The 18081-nt window shown below is 33.3% G+C and overlaps 7 non-coding genes across 7 annotated transcripts; all 7 read left to right on the top strand.

Annotated features, from left to right (window-relative positions):
• Positions 1–1044: 1044 nt before the first annotated feature.
• On the top strand, positions 1045–1116 carry TRNAQ-CUG (transfer RNA glutamine (anticodon CUG)). The gene has a single exon. It is a non-coding gene; the product is annotated as a tRNA-Gln (tRNA).
• Positions 1117–3559: 2443 nt separating this feature from the next.
• Positions 3560–3631, top strand: TRNAQ-CUG (transfer RNA glutamine (anticodon CUG)). Its single transcript has one exon. It is a non-coding gene; the product is annotated as a tRNA-Gln (tRNA).
• Positions 3632–6075: 2444 nt separating this feature from the next.
• TRNAQ-CUG (transfer RNA glutamine (anticodon CUG)) lies at positions 6076–6147 on the top strand. Its single transcript has one exon. It is a non-coding gene; the product is annotated as a tRNA-Gln (tRNA).
• Positions 6148–8590: 2443 nt separating this feature from the next.
• On the top strand, positions 8591–8662 carry TRNAQ-CUG (transfer RNA glutamine (anticodon CUG)). Its single transcript has one exon. It is a non-coding gene; the product is annotated as a tRNA-Gln (tRNA).
• A 2444-nt stretch (positions 8663–11106) lies between these two features.
• Positions 11107–11178, top strand: TRNAQ-CUG (transfer RNA glutamine (anticodon CUG)). The gene has a single exon. It is a non-coding gene; the product is annotated as a tRNA-Gln (tRNA).
• A 2444-nt stretch (positions 11179–13622) lies between these two features.
• Positions 13623–13694, top strand: TRNAQ-CUG (transfer RNA glutamine (anticodon CUG)). Its single transcript has one exon. It is a non-coding gene; the product is annotated as a tRNA-Gln (tRNA).
• Positions 13695–16138: 2444 nt separating this feature from the next.
• Positions 16139–16210, top strand: TRNAQ-CUG (transfer RNA glutamine (anticodon CUG)). Its single transcript has one exon. It is a non-coding gene; the product is annotated as a tRNA-Gln (tRNA).
• Positions 16211–18081: the final 1871 nt, after the last annotated feature.

The following is an 18081-nucleotide window of genomic DNA, read 5'->3' as shown; positions in this document are numbered from 1 at the left end:
AATATATACATTATAAAAATATGTATAATTAATAGAGGTGAAAATAAAGAACAGTTGTTGCCTCTCCGCATTTGAAACATGAGCTTCTTCTCCTTCCTCTTCTATATGTCCTGAAATTGAGATAGTCACTTTTTAATCAATTTTGATCTAACAGCATAGTTGATTTGTACAAAGCATATCATACGATCTGTGAATAATTCTAAAAAAGAAAATTAGATCAGTACCTTTGAGGCCTCCAAGCAAAAGCTTATATTTCATGATTGCAGATCGACTGTTGAAAATCAGCATGAGAAATGTTTTATTTCACAATTTCCATACTAATATACAAAAAACATTTGTACTATCTGAATGATACCGTCATTGTGGTTCTCTAGGTTTGATTTAAGAACACATCTCTTTCAAAATGTGCTATATTCGCCTTATCAATAGTGTAGAAATCTTCAAAAAGGAATGCTGGGAATCAGCCCTCTGAAATGCATTTGAGAAAAACAGGATAGGATTTTGTAATGTCGCACTATTTTGTGTAGGAATCTGATGTAAAAGTATTATAAAGTTCGTATTTCTGTAACTTGTTCAAGCTGTTGGACATTTTGAAAGGAGTCAACATTTGTCTCGTTCAACCTACTGGTATTGGATTGGAACTATCAATAACAAAAGATGACAGAAATGTAAAAGGTTGAGATTAGTAAAATAGTACCTCAAAGAATTGGACTGGTACCTTTGCATGCAAAGTCCAAAGTGCCAACCGTTGCTCTTTGGAGCCACCCATGTGAGAGACAGCGAAATGGATGTAGTAGTTTGGAAATGTAGAATGTTTTAATATTCTTCAGTCAAATATGATCATTATTTTGTAAATTGCATGTCCTGATAAACGTTTGCACATTTAACACTGTTATGGAGAATGTAGCTGAAAAGAATCAAATCACATTGTAGCTCTTTACACTATGAGCATTCAACTGAGTTATCTTTTCATCAATGTAAGAAAAGCCCCTGCACTGATGCGCTCTCTTTTGTCTCAATGGAAAAATCCTTCATGCATGGCAGGGTTCCATGGTGTAATGGTTAGCACTCTGGACTCTGAATCCAGTGATCCGAGTTCAAATCTCGGTGGGACCTGCTTGAATTATGAGATTTAATATTTCACTAATTTCTTAGAATTTGGACTTGGAAAAACATAACGTCAAAGTTTTATACTGAAACTTATCAACGTATAAGTATGTATCTATGTACAGATGGCTATATCCATCTAGATAGCGATAATACAATATAAAGAAATGAATTATTCATAAACATAAGTACTGAAGCTGAAAACTAAAAACTGTTCTTTCCCATCCACAATTTATGCAAGAGGTTCTTTTCCTTTCTCATCTTTATGATCAGTAATAAGATAGTTAATTTTGCTGATTTCTTATCTGACAACATTCTTAACTTACACAGTGCATTTAATTGTGAATTTCTTTGAAAGAGGAATTCAGATTAATACATTTGACATGTCTTTCGAAAGATTCTACTTTGTGGTTATGGATCTACTTTAGAAAAACAGAGTGTAAATATCTGTGTGTCTTAATTTCAAGATTGTTATTTAAAAGTTCATCTCTTCTGTCCCCAAAATACACAATTTGATTCCTCAAGTTTTCTTTTAATGAAGGCTTTCCAATTTAAAAAGTTCCTTGTTCCCCTTATCAATAACAGTACGATTTAAACAAGTAATATCTTGCATCAGCTTCTTGTGATGAGTTGAGAAAACAGAGTCAGCTCACAAAATGTCTCATTATTTTGAGCCATTTTATTTCCATGTTTTCTAAAAGTTCTATCATTTGCTCACATCAAATAGACTTTAAAAATACAATCAATAAATTAATGTTTCACTCTACCCGTGTTAGATTTATGATATTTATGAATACACTTGACAGAAAAAGATTTGGTCATAAGTCACGAAAGTGGTCCCACCGAGATTTGAACTCCGATCCTTGGATTCAAAGTCCAAAGTGCTAACCATTACACCATGGAACCTCCCATGTGACAGGGGAGCAAATTGCTGCAGCAATGTGGACATTTCACATTTTTTATTTTCTACAGTCAAAGACAAACAGAATTACATAACTTTTCTATTCTGTTCAACTTTTGCCTATTGAACTATGTTAGGGAAGGATGTTGCACAAAGGACTCAAGTAACGCTATGACTCTGTTGAACAGTACTTTTTATGTGAGATAAGATTTTGCAATAAAAGATAAGATTCCCCCGTGAATGCAATCTCTTCTGCCAAAATGGAAAGCTCAACCTGGTACAGGTGGGTTGATGGTGTTATGCTTGTCAATCTGGACTCTGAAAACAGGGATCTAAGTACAAAGCTCAGTGGGACTTATCTAAACTTTACGATTTTTTTCCATTCAGTTCTTAGAAGTATTAATTGGAAAAACATCTCATTTACTTATAAACTTGTACGTATCAACTTATATGTATGTATCTCCCTATATATCGCTATATGTCTATGTATTTTTATCGGAAAATATAAATATATACATTATAAAAATATGTATAATTAATAGAGGTGAAAATAAAGAACAGTTGTTGCCTCTCCGCATTTGAAACATGAGCTTCTTCTCCTTCCTCTTCTATATGTCCTGAAATTGAGATAGTCACTTTTTAATCAATTTTGATCTAACAGCATAGTTGATTTGTACAAAGCATATCATACGATCTGTGAATAATTCTAAAAAAGAAAATTAGATCAGTACCTTTGAGGCCTCCAAGCAAAAGCTTATATTTCATGATTGCAGATCGACTGTTGAAAATCAGCATGAGAAATGTTTTATTTCACAATTTCCATACTAATATACAAAAAACATTTGTACTATCTGAATGATACCGTCATTGTGGTTCTCTAGGTTTGATTTAAGAACACATCTCTTTCAAAATGTGCTATATTCGCCTTATCAATAGTATAGAAATCTTCAAAAAGGAATGCTGGGAATCAGCCCTCTGAAATGCATTTGAGAAAAACAGGATAGGATTTTGTAATGTCGCACTATTTTGTGTAGGAATCTGATGTAAAAGTATTATAAAGTTCGTATTTCTGTAACTTGTTCAAGCTGTTGGACATTTTGAAAGGAGTCAACATTTGTCTCGTTCAACCTACTGGTATTGGATTGGAACTATCAATAACAAAAGATGACAGAAATGTAAAAGGTTGAGATTAGTAAAATAGTACCTCAAAGAATTGGACTGGTACCTTTGCATGCAAAGTCCAAAGTGCCAACCGTTGCTCTTTGGAGCCACCCATGTGAGAGACAGCGAAATGGATGTAGTAGTTTGGAAATGTAGAATGTTTTAATATTCTTCAGTCAAATATGATCATTATTTTGTAAATTGCATGTCCTGATAAACGTTTGCACATTTAACACTGTTATGGAGAATGTAGCTGAAAAGAATCAAATCACATTGTAGCTCTTTACACTATGAGCATTCAACTGAGTTATCTTTTCATCAATGTAAGAAAAGCCCCTGCACTGATGCGCTCTCTTTTGTCTCAATGGAAAAATCCTTCATGCATGGCAGGGTTCCATGGTGTAATGGTTAGCACTCTGGACTCTGAATCCAGTGATCCGAGTTCAAATCTCGGTGGGACCTGCTTGAATTATGAGATTTAATATTTCACTAATTTCTTAGAATTTGGACTTGGAAAAACATAACGTCAAAGTTTTATACTGAAACTTATCAACGTATAAGTATGTATCTATGTACAGATGGCTATATCCATCTAGATAGCGATAATACAATATAAAGAAATGAATTATTCATAAACATAAGTACTGAAGCTGAAAACTAAAAACTGTTCTTTCCCATCCACAATTTATGCAAGAGGTTCTTTTCCTTTCTCATCTTTATGATCAGTAATAAGATAGTTAATTTTGCTGATTTCTTATCTGACAACATTCTTAACTTACACAGTGCATTTAATTGTGAATTTCTTTGAAAGAGGAATTCAGATTAATACATTTGACATGTCTTTCGAAAGATTCTACTTTGTGGTTATGGATCTACTTTAGAAAAACAGAGTGTAACTATCTGTGTGTCTTAATTTCAAGATTGTTATTTAAAAGTTCATCTCTTCTGTCCCCAAAATACACAATTTGATTCCTCAAGTTTTCTTTTAATGAAGGCTTTCCAATTTAAAAAGTTCCTTGTTCCCCTTATCAATAACAGTAAGATTTAAACAAGTAATATCTTGCATCAGCTTCTTGTGATGAGTTGAGAAAACAGAGTCAGCTCACAAAATGTCTCATTATTTTGAGCCATTTTATTTCCATGTTTTCTAAAAGTTCTATCATTTGCTCACATCAAATAGACTTTAAAAATACAATCAATAAATTAATGTTTCACTCTACCCGTGTTAGATTTATGATATTTATGAATACACTTGACAGAAAAAGATTTGGTCATAAGTCACGAAAGTGGTCCCACCGAGATTTGAACTCCGATCCTTGGATTCAAAGTCCAAAGTGCTAACCATTACACCATGGAACCTCCCATGTGACAGGGGAGCAAATTGCTGCAGCAATGTGGACATTTCACATTTTTTATTTTCTACAGTCAAAGACAAACAGAATTACATAACTTTTCTATTCTGTTCAACTTTTGCCTATTGAACTATGTTAGGGAAGGATGTTGCACAAAGGACTCAAGTAACGCTATGACTCTGTTGAACAGTACTTTTTATGTGAGATAAGATTTTGCAATAAAAGATAAGATTCCCCCGTGAATGCAATCTCTTCTGCCAAAATGGAAAGCTCAACCTGGTACAGGTGGGTTGATGGTGTTATGCTTGTCAATCTGGACTCTGAAAACAGGGATCTAAGTACAAAGCTCAGTGGGACTTATCTAAACTTTACGATTTTTTTTCCATTCAGTTCTTAGAAGTATTAATTGGAAAAACATCTCATTTACTTATAAACTTGTACGTATCAACTTATATGTATGTATCTCCCTATATATCGCTATATGTCTATGTATTTTTATCGGAAAATATAAATATATACATTATAAAAATATGTATAATTAATAGAGGTGAAAATAAAGAACAGTTGTTGCCTCTCCGCATTTGAAACATGAGCTTCTTCTCCTTCCTCTTCTATATGTCCTGAAATTGAGATAGTCACTTTTTAATCAATTTTGATCTAACAGCATAGTTGATTTGTACAAAGCATATCATACGATCTGTGAATAATTCTAAAAAAGAAAATTAGATCAGTACCTTTGAGGCCTCCAAGCAAAAGCTTATATTTCATGATTGCAGATCGACTGTTGAAAATCAGCATGAGAAATGTTTTATTTCACAATTTCCATACTAATATACAAAAAACATTTGTACTATCTGAATGATACCGTCATTGTGGTTCTCTAGGTTTGATTTAAGGACACATCTCTTTCAAAATGTGCTATATTCGCCTTATCAATAGTGTAGAAATCTTCAAAAAGGAATGCTGGGAATCAGCCCTCTGAAATGCATTTGAGAAAAACAGGATAGGATTTTGTAATGTTGCACTATTTTGTGTAGGAATCTGATGTAAAAGTATTATAAAGTTCGTATTTCTGTAACTTGTTCAAGCTGTTGGACATTTTGAAAGGAGTCAACATTTGTCTCGTTCAACCTACTGGTATTGGATTGGAACTATCAATAACAAAAGATGACAGAAATGTAAAAGGTTGAGATTAGTAAAATAGTACCTCAAAGAATTGGACTGGTACCTTTGCATGCAAAGTCCAAAGTGCCAACCGTTGCTCTTTGGAGCCACCCATGTGAGAGACAGCGAAATGGATGTAGTAGTTTGGAAATGTAGAATGTTTTAATATTCTTCAGTCAAATATGATCATTATTTTGTAAATTGCATGTCCTGATAAACGTTTGCACATTTAACACTGTTATGGAGAATGTAGCTGAAAAGAATCAAATCACATTGTAGCTCTTTACACTATGAGCATTCAACTGAGTTATCTTTTCATCAATGTAAGAAAAGCCCCTGCACTGATGCGCTCTCTTTTGTCTCAATGGAAAAATCCTTCATGCATGGCAGGGTTCCATGGTGTAATGGTTAGCACTCTGGACTCTGAATCCAGTGATCCGAGTTCAAATCTCGGTGGGACCTGCTTGAATTATGAGATTTAATATTTCACTAATTTCTTAGAATTTGGACTTGGAAAAACATAACGTCAAAGTTTTATACTGAAACTTATCAACGTATAAGTATGTATCTAGGTACAGATGGCTATATCCATCTAGATAGCGATAATACAATATAAAGAAATGAATTATTCATAAACATAAGTACTGAAGCTGAAAACTAAAAACTGTTCTTTCCCATCCACAATTTATGCAAGAGGTTCTTTTCCTTTCTCATCTTTATGATCAGTAATAAGATAGTTAATTTTGCTGATTTCTTATCTGACAACATTCTTAACTTACACAGTGCATTTAATTGTGAATTTCTTTGAAAGAGGAATTCAGATTAATACATTTGACATGTCTTTCGAAAGATTCTACTTTGTGGTTATGGATCTACTTTAGAAAAACAGAGTGTAAATATCTGTGTGTCTTAATTTCAAGATTGTTATTTAAAAGTTCATCTCTTCTGTCCCCAAAATACACAATTTGATTCCTCAAGTTTTCTTTTAATGAAGGCTTTCCAATTTAAAAAGTTCCTTGTTCCCCTTATCAATAACAGTAAGATTTAAACAAGTAATATCTTGCATCAGCTTCTTGTGATGAGTTGAGAAAACAGAGTCAGCTCACAAAATGTCTCATTATTTTGAGCCATTTTATTTCCATGTTTTCTAAAAGTTCTATCATTTGCTCACATCAAATAGACTTTAAAAATACAATCAATAAATTAATGTTTCACTCTACCCGTGTTAGATTTATGATATTTATGAATACACTTGACAGAAAAAGATTTGGTCATAAGTCACGAAAGTGGTCCCACCGAGATTTGAACTCCGATCCTTGGATTCAAAGTCCAAAGTGCTAACCATTACACCATGGAACCTCCCATGTGACAGGGGAGCAAATTGCTGCAGCAATGTGGACATTTCACATTTTTTATTTTCTACAGTCAAAGACAAACAGAATTACATAACTTTTCTATTCTGTTCAACTTTTGCCTATTGAACTATGTTAGGGAAGGATGTTGCACAAAGGACTCAAGTAACGCTATGACTCTGTTGAACAGTACTTTTTATGTGAGATAAGATTTTGCAATAAAAGATAAGATTCCCCCGTGAATGCAATCTCTTCTGCCAAAATGGAAAGCTCAACCTGGTACAGGTGGGTTGATGGTGTTATGCTTGTCAATCTGGACTCTGAAAACAGGGATCTAAGTACAAAGCTCAGTGGGACTTATCTAAACTTTACGATTTTTTTCCATTCAGTTCTTAGAAGTATTAATTGGAAAAACATCTCATTTACTTATAAACTTGTACGTATCAACTTATATGTATGTATCTCCCTATATATCGCTATATGTCTATGTATTTTTATCGGAAAATATAAATATATACATTATAAAAATATGTATAATTAATAGAGGTGAAAATAAAGAACAGTTGTTGCCTCTCCGCATTTGAAACATGAGCTTCTTCTCCTTCCTCTTCTATATGTCCTGAAATTGAGATATTCACTTTTTAATCAATTTTGATCTAACAACATAGTTGATTTGTACAAAGCATATCATACGATCTGTGAATAATTCTAAAAAAGAAAATTAGATCAGTACCTTTGAGGCCTCCAAGCAAAAGCTTATATTTCATGATTGCAGATCGACTGTTGAAAATCAGCATGAGAAATGTTTTATTTCACAATTTCCATACTAATATACAAAAAACATTTGTACTATCTGAATGATACCGTCATTGTGGTTCTCTAGGTTTGATTTAAGAACACATCTCTTTCAAAATGTGCTATATTCGCCTTATCAATAGTGTAGAAATCTTCAAAAAGGAATGCTGGGAATCAGCCCTCTGAAATGCATTTGAGAAAAACAGGATAGGATTTTGTAATGTCGCACTATTTTGTGTAGGAATCTGATGTAAAAGTATTATAAAGTTCGTATTTCTGTAACTTGTTCAAGCTGTTGGACATTTTGAAAGGAGTCAACATTTGTCTCGTTCAACCTACTGGTATTGGATTGGAACTATCAATAACAAAAGATGACAGAAATGTAAAAGGTTGAGATTAGTAAAATAGTACCTCAAAGAATTGGACTGGTACCTTTGCATGCAAAGTCCAAAGTGCCAACCGTTGCTCTTTGGAGCCACCCATGTGAGAGACAGCGAAATGGATGTAGTAGTTTGGAAATGTAGAATGTTTTAATATTCTTCAGTCAAATATGATCATTATTTTGTAAATTGCATGTCCTGATAAACGTTTGCACATTTAACACTGTTATGGAGAATGTAGCTGAAAAGAATCAAATCACATTGTAGCTCTTTACACTATGAGCATTCAACTGAGTTATCTTTTCATCAATGTAAGAAAAGCCCCTGCACTGATGCGCTCTCTTTTGTCTCAATGGAAAAATCCTTCATGCATGGCAGGGTTCCATGGTGTAATGGTTAGCACTCTGGACTCTGAATCCAGTGATCCGAGTTCAAATCTCGGTGGGACCTGCTTGAATTATGAGATTTAATATTTCACTAATTTCTTAGAATTTGGACTTGGAAAAACATAACGTCAAAGTTTTATACTGAAACTTATCAACGTATAAGTATGTATCTATGTACAGATGGCTATATCCATCTAGATAGCGATAATACAATATAAAGAAATGAATTATTCATAAACATAAGTACTGAAGCTGAAAACTAAAAACTGTTCTTTCCCATCCACAATTTATGCAAGAGGTTCTTTTCCTTTCTCATCTTTATGATCAGTAATAAGATAGTTAATTTTGCTGATTTCTTATCTGACAACATTCTTAACTTACACAGTGCATTTAATTGTGAATTTCTTTGAAAGAGGAATTCAGATTAATACATTTGACATGTCTTTCGAAAGATTCTACTTTGTGGTTATGGATCTACTTTAGAAAAACAGAGTGTAAATATCTGTGTGTCTTAATTTCAAGATTGTTATTTAAAAGTTCATCTCTTCTGTCCCCAAAATACACAATTTGATTCCTCAAGTTTTCTTTTAATGAAGGCTTTCCAATTTAAAAAGTTCCTTGTTCCCCTTATCAATAACAGTACGATTTAAACAAGTAATATCTTGCATCAGCTTCTTGTGATGAGTTGAGAAAACAGAGTCAGCTCACAAAATGTCTCATTATTTTGAGCCATTTTATTTCCATGTTTTCTAAAAGTTCTATCATTTGCTCACATCAAATAGACTTTAAAAATACAATCAATAAATTAATGTTTCACTCTACCCGTGTTAGATTTATGATATTTATGAATACACTTGACAGAAAAAGATTTGGTCATAAGTCACGAAAGTGGTCCCACCGAGATTTGAACTCCGATCCTTGGATTCAAAGTCCAAAGTGCTAACCATTACACCATGGAACCTCCCATGTGACAGGGGAGCAAATTGCTGCAGCAATGTGGACATTTCACATTTTTTATTTTCTACAGTCAAAGACAAACAGAATTACATAACTTTTCTATTCTGTTCAACTTTTGCCTATTGAACTATGTTAGGGAAGGATGTTGCACAAAGGACTCAAGTAACGCTATGACTCTGTTGAACAGTACTTTTTATGTGAGATAAGATTTTGCAATAAAAGATAAGATTCCCCCGTGAATGCAATCTCTTCTGCCAAAATGGAAAGCTCAACCTGGTACAGGTGGGTTGATGGTGTTATGCTTGTCAATCTGGACTCTGAAAACAGGGATCTAAGTACAAAGCTCAGTGGGACTTATCTAAACTTTACGATTTTTTTTCCATTCAGTTCTTAGAAGTATTAATTGGAAAAACATCTCATTTACTTATAAACTTGTACGTATCAACTTATATGTATGTATCTCCCTATATATCGCTATATGTCTATGTATTTTTATCGGAAAATATAAATATATACATTATAAAAATATGTATAATTAATAGAGGTGAAAATAAAGAACAGTTGTTGCCTCTCCGCATTTGAAACATGAGCTTCTTCTCCTTCCTCTTCTATATGTCCTGAAATTGAGATAGTCACTTTTTAATCAATTTTGATCTAACAGCATAGTTGATTTGTACAAAGCATATCATACGATCTGTGAATAATTCTAAAAAAGAAAATTAGATCAGTACCTTTGAGGCCTCCAAGCAAAAGCTTATATTTCATGATTGCAGATCGACTGTTGAAAATCAGCATGAGAAATGTTTTATTTCACAATTTCCATACTAATATACAAAAAACATTTGTACTATCTGAATGATACCGTCATTGTGGTTCTCTAGGTTTGATTTAAGGACACATCTCTTTCAAAATGTGCTATATTCGCCTTATCAATAGTGTAGAAATCTTCAAAAAGGAATGCTGGGAATCAGCCCTCTGAAATGCATTTGAGAAAAACAGGATAGGATTTTGTAATGTCGCACTATTTTGTGTAGGAATCTGATGTAAAAGTATTATAAAGTTCGTATTTCTGTAACTTGTTCAAGTTGTTGGACATTTTGAAAGGAGTCAACATTTGTCTCGTTCAACCTACTGGTATTGGATTGGAACTATCAATAACAAAAGATGACAGAAATCTAAAAGGTTGAGATTAGTAAAATAGTACCTCAAAGAATTGGACTGGTACCTTTGCATGCAAAGTCCAAAGTGCCAACCGTTGCTCTTTGGAGCCACCCATGTGAGAGACAGCGAAATGGATGTAGTAGTTTGGAAATGTAGAATGTTTTAATATTCTTCAGTCAAATATGATCATTATTTTGTAAATTGCATGTCCTGATAAACGTTTGCACATTTAACACTGTTATGGAGAATGTAGCTGAAAAGAATCAAATCACATTGTAGCTCTTTACACTATGAGCATTCAACTGAGTTATCTTTTCATCAATGTAAGAAAAGCCCCTGCACTGATGCGCTCTCTTTTGTCTCAATGGAAAAATCCTTCATGCATGGCAGGGTTCCATGGTGTAATGGTTAGCACTCTGGACTCTGAATCCAGTGATCCGAGTTCAAATCTCGGTGGGACCTGCTTGAATTATGAGATTTAATATTTCACTAATTTCTTAGAATTTGGACTTGGAAAAACATAACGTCAAAGTTTTATACTGAAACTTATCAACGTATAAGTATGTATCTATGTACAGATGGCTATATCCATCTAGATAGCGATAATACAATATAAAGAAATGAATTATTCATAAACATAAGTACTGAAGCTGAAAACTAAAAACTGTTCTTTCCCATCCACAATTTATGCAAGAGGTTCTTTTCCTTTCTCATCTTTATGATCAGTAATAAGATAGTTAATTTTGCTGATTTCTTATCTGACAACATTCTTAACTTACACAGTGCATTTAATTGTGAATTTCTTTGAAAGAGGAATTCAGATTAATACATTTGACATGTCTTTCGAAAGATTCTACTTTGTGGTTATGGATCTACTTTAGAAAAACAGAGTGTAAATATCTGTGTGTCTTAATTTCAAGATTGTTATTTAAAAGTTCATCTCTTCTGTCCCCAAAATACACAATTTGATTCCTCAAGTTTTCTTTTAATGAAGGCTTTCCAATTTAAAAAGTTCCTTGTTCCCCTTATCAATAACAGTAAGATTTAAACAAGTAATATCTTGCATCAGCTTCTTGTGATGAGTTGAGAAAACAGAGTCAGCTCACAAAATGTCTCATTATTTTGAGCCATTTTATTTCCATGTTTTCTAAAAGTTCTATCATTTGCTCACATCAAATAGACTTTAAAAATACAATCAATAAATTAATGTTTCACTCTACCCGTGTTAGATTTATGATATTTATGAATACACTTGACAGAAAAAGATTTGGTCATAAGTCACGAAAGTGGTCCCACCGAGATTTGAACTCCGATCCTTGGATTCAAAGTCCAAAGTGCTAACCATTACACCATGGAACCTCCCATGTGACAGGGGAGCAAATTGCTGCAGCAATGTGGACATTTCACATTTTTTATTTTCTACAGTCAAAGACAAACAGAATTACATAACTTTTCTATTCTGTTCAACTTTTGCCTATTGAACTATGTTAGGGAAGGATGTTGCACAAAGGACTCAAGTAACGCTATGACTCTGTTGAACAGTACTTTTTATGTGAGATAAGATTTTGCAATAAAAGATAAGATTCCCCCGTGAATGCAATCTCTTCTGCCAAAATGGAAAGCTCAACCTGGTACAGGTGGGTTGATGGTGTTATGCTTGTCAATCTGGACTCTGAAAACAGGGATCTAAGTACAAAGCTCAGTGGGACTTATCTAAACTTTACGATTTTTTTTCCATTCAGTTCTTAGAAGTATTAATTGGAAAAACATCTCATTTACTTATAAACTTGTACGTATCAACTTATATGTATGTATCTCCCTATATATCGCTATATGTCTATGTATTTTTATCGGAAAATATAAATATATACATTATAAAAATATGTATAATTAATAGAGGTGAAAATAAAGAACAGTTGTTGCCTCTCCGCATTTGAAACATGAGCTTCTTCTCCTTCCTCTTCTATATGTCCTGAAATTGAGATATTCACTTTTTAATCAATTTTGATCTAACAACATAGTTGATTTGTACAAAGCATATCATACGATCTGTGAATAATTCTAAAAAAGAAAATTAGATCAGTACCTTTGAGGCCTCCAAGCAAAAGCTTATATTTCATGATTGCAGATCGACTGTTGAAAATCAGCATGAGAAATGTTTTATTTCACAATTTCCATACTAATATACAAAAAACATTTGTACTATCTGAATGATACCGTCATTGTGGTTCTCTAGGTTTGATTTAAGAACACATCTCTTTCAAAATGTGCTATATTCGCCTTATCAATAGTGTAGAAATCTTCAAAAAGGAATGCTGGGAATCAGCCCTCTGAAATGCATTTGAGAAAAACAGGATAGGATTTTGTAATGTCGCACTATTTTGTGTAGGAATCTGATGTAAAAGTATTATAAAGTTCGTATTTCTGTAACTTGTTCAAGCTGTTGGACATTTTGAAAGGAGTCAACATTTGTCTCGTTCAACCTACTGGTATTGGATTGGAACTATCAATAACAAAAGATGACAGAAATGTAAAAGGTTGAGATTAGTAAAATAGTACCTCAAAGAATTGGACTGGTACCTTTGCATGCAAAGTCCAAAGTGCCAACCGTTGCTCTTTGGAGCCACCCATGTGAGAGACAGCGAAATGGATGTAGTAGTTTGGAAATGTAGAATGTTTTAATATTCTTCAGTCAAATATGATCATTATTTTGTAAATTGCATGTCCTGATAAACGTTTGCACATTTAACACTGTTATGGAGAATGTAGCTGAAAAGAATCAAATCACATTGTAGCTCTTTACACTATGAGCATTCAACTGAGTTATCTTTTCATCAATGTAAGAAAAGCCCCTGCACTGATGCGCTCTCTTTTGTCTCAATGGAAAAATCCTTCATGCATGGCAGGGTTCCATGGTGTAATGGTTAGCACTCTGGACTCTGAATCCAGTGATCCGAGTTCAAATCTCGGTGGGACCTGCTTGAATTATGAGATTTAATATTTCACTAATTTCTTAGAATTTGGACTTGGAAAAACATAACGTCAAAGTTTTATACTGAAACTTATCAACGTATAAGTATGTATCTATGTACAGATGGCTATATCCATCTAGATAGCGATAATACAATATAAAGAAATGAATTATTCATAAACATAAGTACTGAAGCTGAAAACTAAAAACTGTTCTTTCCCATCCACAATTTATGCAAGAGGTTCTTTTCCTTTCTCATCTTTATGATCAGTAATAAGATAGTTAATTTTGCTGATTTCTTATCTGACAACATTCTTAACTTACACAGTGCATTTAATTGTGAATTTCTTTGAAAGAGGAATTCAGATTAATACATTTGACATGTCTTTCGAAAGATTCTACTTTGTGGTTATGGATCTACTTTAGAAAAACAGAGTGTAAATATCTGTGTGTCTTAATTTCAAGATTGTTATTTAAAAGTTCATCTCTTCTGTCCCCAAAATACACAATTTGATTCCTCAAGTTTTCTTTTAATGAAGGCTTTCCAATTTAAAAAGTTCCTTGTTCCCCTTATCAATAACAGTACGATTTAAACAAGTAATATCTTGCATCAGCTTCTTGTGATGAGTTGAGAAAACAGAGTCAGCTCACAAAATGTCTCATTATTTTGAGCCATTTTATTTCCATGTTTTCTAAAAGTTCTATCATTTGCTCACATCAAATAGACTTTAAAAATACAATCAATAAATTAATGTTTCACTCTACCCGTGTTAGATTTATGATATTTATGAATACACTTGACAGAAAAAGATTTGGTCATAAGTCACGAAAGTGGTCCCACCGAGATTTGAACTCCGATCCTTGGATTCAAAGTCCAAAGTGCTAACCATTACACCATGGAACCTCCCATGTGACAGGGGAGCAAATTGCTGCAGCAATGTGGACATTTCACATTTTTTATTTTCTACAGTCAAAGACAAACAGAATTACATAACTTTTCTATTCTGTTCAACTTTTGCCTATTGAACTATGTTAGGGAAGGATGTTGCACAAAGGACTCAAGTAACGCTATGACTCTGTTGAACAGTACTTTTTATGTGAGATAAGATTTTGCAATAAAAGATAAGATTCCCCCGTGAATGCAATCTCTTCTGCCAAAATGGAAAGCTCAACCTGGTACAGGTGGGTTGATGGTGTTATGCTTGTCAATCTGGACTCTGAAAACAGGGATCTAAGTACAAAGCTCAGTGGGACTTATCTAAACTTTACGATTTTTTTTCCATTCAGTTCTTAGAAGTATTAATTGGAAAAACATCTCATTTACTTATAAACTTGTACGTATCAACTTATATGTATGTATCTCCCTATATATCGCTATATGTCTATGTATTTTTATCGGAAAATATAAATATATACATTATAAAAATATGTATAATTAATAGAGGTGAAAATAAAGAACAGTTGTTGCCTCTCCGCATTTGAAACATGAGCTTCTTCTCCTTCCTCTTCTATATGTCCTGAAATTGAGATATTCACTTTTTAATCAATTTTGATCTAACAACATAGTTGATTTGTACAAAGCATATCATACGATCTGTGAATAATTCTAAAAAAGAAAATTAGATCAGTACCTTTGAGGCCTCCAAGCAAAAGCTTATATTTCATGATTGCAGATCGACTGTTGAAAATCAGCATGAGAAATGTTTTATTTCACAATTTCCATACTAATATACAAAAAACATTTGTACTATCTGAATGATACCGTCATTGTGGTTCTCTAGGTTTGATTTAAGAACACATCTCTTTCAAAATGTGCTATATTCGCCTTATCAATAGTGTAGAAATCTTCAAAAAGGAATGCTGGGAATCAGCCCTCTGAAATGCATTTGAGAAAAACAGGATAGGATTTTGTAATGTCGCACTATTTTGTGTAGGAATCTGATGTAAAAGTATTATAAAGTTCGTATTTCTGTAACTTGTTCAAGCTGTTGGACATTTTGAAAGGAGTCAACATTTGTCTCGTTCAACCTACTGGTATTGGATTGGAACTATCAATAACAAAAGATGACAGAAATGTAAAAGGTTGAGATTAGTAAAATAGTACCTCAAAGAATTGGACTGGTACCTTTGCATGCAAAGTCCAAAGTGCCAACCGTTGCTCTTTGGAGCCACCCATGTGAGAGACAGCGAAATGGATGTAGTAGTTTGGAAATGTAGAATGTTTTAATATTCTTCAGTCAAATATGATCATTATTTTGTAAATTGCATGTCCTGATAAACGTTTGCACATTTAACACTGTTATGGAGAATGTAGCTGAAAAGAATCAAATCACATTGTAGCTCTTTACACTATGAGCATTCAACTGAGTTATCTTTTCATCAATGTAAGAAAAGCCCCTGCACTGATGCGCTCTCTTTTGTCTCAATGGAAAAATCCTTCATGCATGGCAGGGTTCCATGGTGTAATGGTTAGCACTCTGGACTCTGAATCCAGTGATCCGAGTTCAAATCTCGGTGGGACCTGCTTGAATTATGAGATTTAATATTTCACTAATTTCTTAGAATTTGGACTTGGAAAAACATAACGTCAAAGTTTTATACTGAAACTTATCAACGTATAAGTATGTATCTATGTACAGATGGCTATATCCATCTAGATAGCGATAATACAATATAAAGAAATGAATTATTCATAAACATAAGTACTGAAGCTGAAAACTAAAAACTGTTCTTTCCCATCCACAATTTATGCAAGAGGTTCTTTTCCTTTCTCATCTTTATGATCAGTAATAAGATAGTTAATTTTGCTGATTTCTTATCTGACAACATTCTTAACTTACACAGTGCATTTAATTGTGAATTTCTTTGAAAGAGGAATTCAGATTAATACATTTGACATGTCTTTCGAAAGATTCTACTTTGTGGTTATGGATCTACTTTAGAAAAACAGAGTGTAAATATCTGTGTGTCTTAATTTCAAGATTGTTATTTAAAAGTTCATCTCTTCTGTCCCCAAAATACACAATTTGATTCCTCAAGTTTTCTTTTAATGAAGGCTTTCCAATTTAAAAAGTTCCTTGTTCCCCTTATCAATAACAGTACGATTTAAACAAGTAATATCTTGCATCAGCTTCTTGTGATGAGTTGAGAAAACAGAGTCAGCTCACAAAATGTCTCATTATTTTGAGCCATTTTATTTCCATGTTTTCTAAAAGTTCTATCATTTGCTCACATCAAATAGACTTTAAAAATACAATCAATAAATTAATGTTTCACTCTACCCGTGTTAGATTTATGATATTTATGAATACACTTGACAGAAAAAGATTTGGTCATAAGTCACGAAAGTGGTCCCACCGAGATTTGAACTCCGATCCTTGGATTCAAAGTCCAAAGTGCTAACCATTACACCATGGAACCTCCCATGTGACAGGGGAGCAAATTGCTGCAGCAATGTGGACATTTCACATTTTTTATTTTCTACAGTCAAAGACAAACAGAATTACATAACTTTTCTATTCTGTTCAACTTTTGCCTATTGAACTATGTTAGGGAAGGATGTTGCACAAAGGACTCAAGTAACGCTATGACTCTGTTGAACAGTACTTTTTATGTGAGATAAGATTTTGCAATAAAAGATAAGATTCCCCCGTGAATGCAATCTCTTCTGCCAAAATGGAAAGCTCAACCTGGTACAGGTGGGTTGATGGTGTTATGCTTGTCAATCTGGACTCTGAAAACAGGGATCTAAGTACAAAGCTCAGTGGGACTTATCTAAACTTTACGATTTTTTTTCCATTCAGTTCTTAGAAGTATTAATTGGAAAAACATCTCATTTACTTATAAACTTGTACGTATCAACTTATATGTATGTATCTCCCTATATATCGCTATATGTCTATGTATTTTTATCGGAAAATATAAATATATACATTATAAAAATATGTATAATTAATAGAGGTGAAAATAAAGAACAGTTGTTGCCTCTCCGCATTTGAAACATGAGCTTCTTCTCCTTCCTCTTCTATATGTCATGAAATTGAGATAGTCACTTTTTAATCAATTTTGATCTAACAGCATAGTTGATTTGTACAAAGCATATCATACGATCTGTGAATAATTCTAAAAAAGAAAATTAGATCAGTACCTTTGAGGCCTCCAAGCAAAAGCTTATATTTCATGATTGCAGATCGACTGTTGAAAATCAGCATGAGAAATGTTTTATTTCACAATTTCCATACTAATATACAAAAAACATTTGTACTATCTGAATGATACCGTCATTGTGGTTCTCTAGGTTTGATTTAAGGACACATCTCTTTCAAAATGTGCTATATTCGCCTTATCAATAGTGTAGAAATCTTCAAAAAGGAATGCTGGGAATCAGCCCTCTG

This window comes from Lissotriton vulgaris, chromosome 4_1 (assembly GCF_964263255.1).
Source record: "Lissotriton vulgaris chromosome 4_1, aLisVul1.2, whole genome shotgun sequence".
Taxonomy (NCBI): domain Eukaryota; kingdom Metazoa; phylum Chordata; class Amphibia; order Caudata; family Salamandridae; genus Lissotriton; species Lissotriton vulgaris.
The sequence above is the reverse complement of the archived record's forward strand: the minus strand, read 5'-3'. Positions and strand labels throughout refer to the sequence as shown.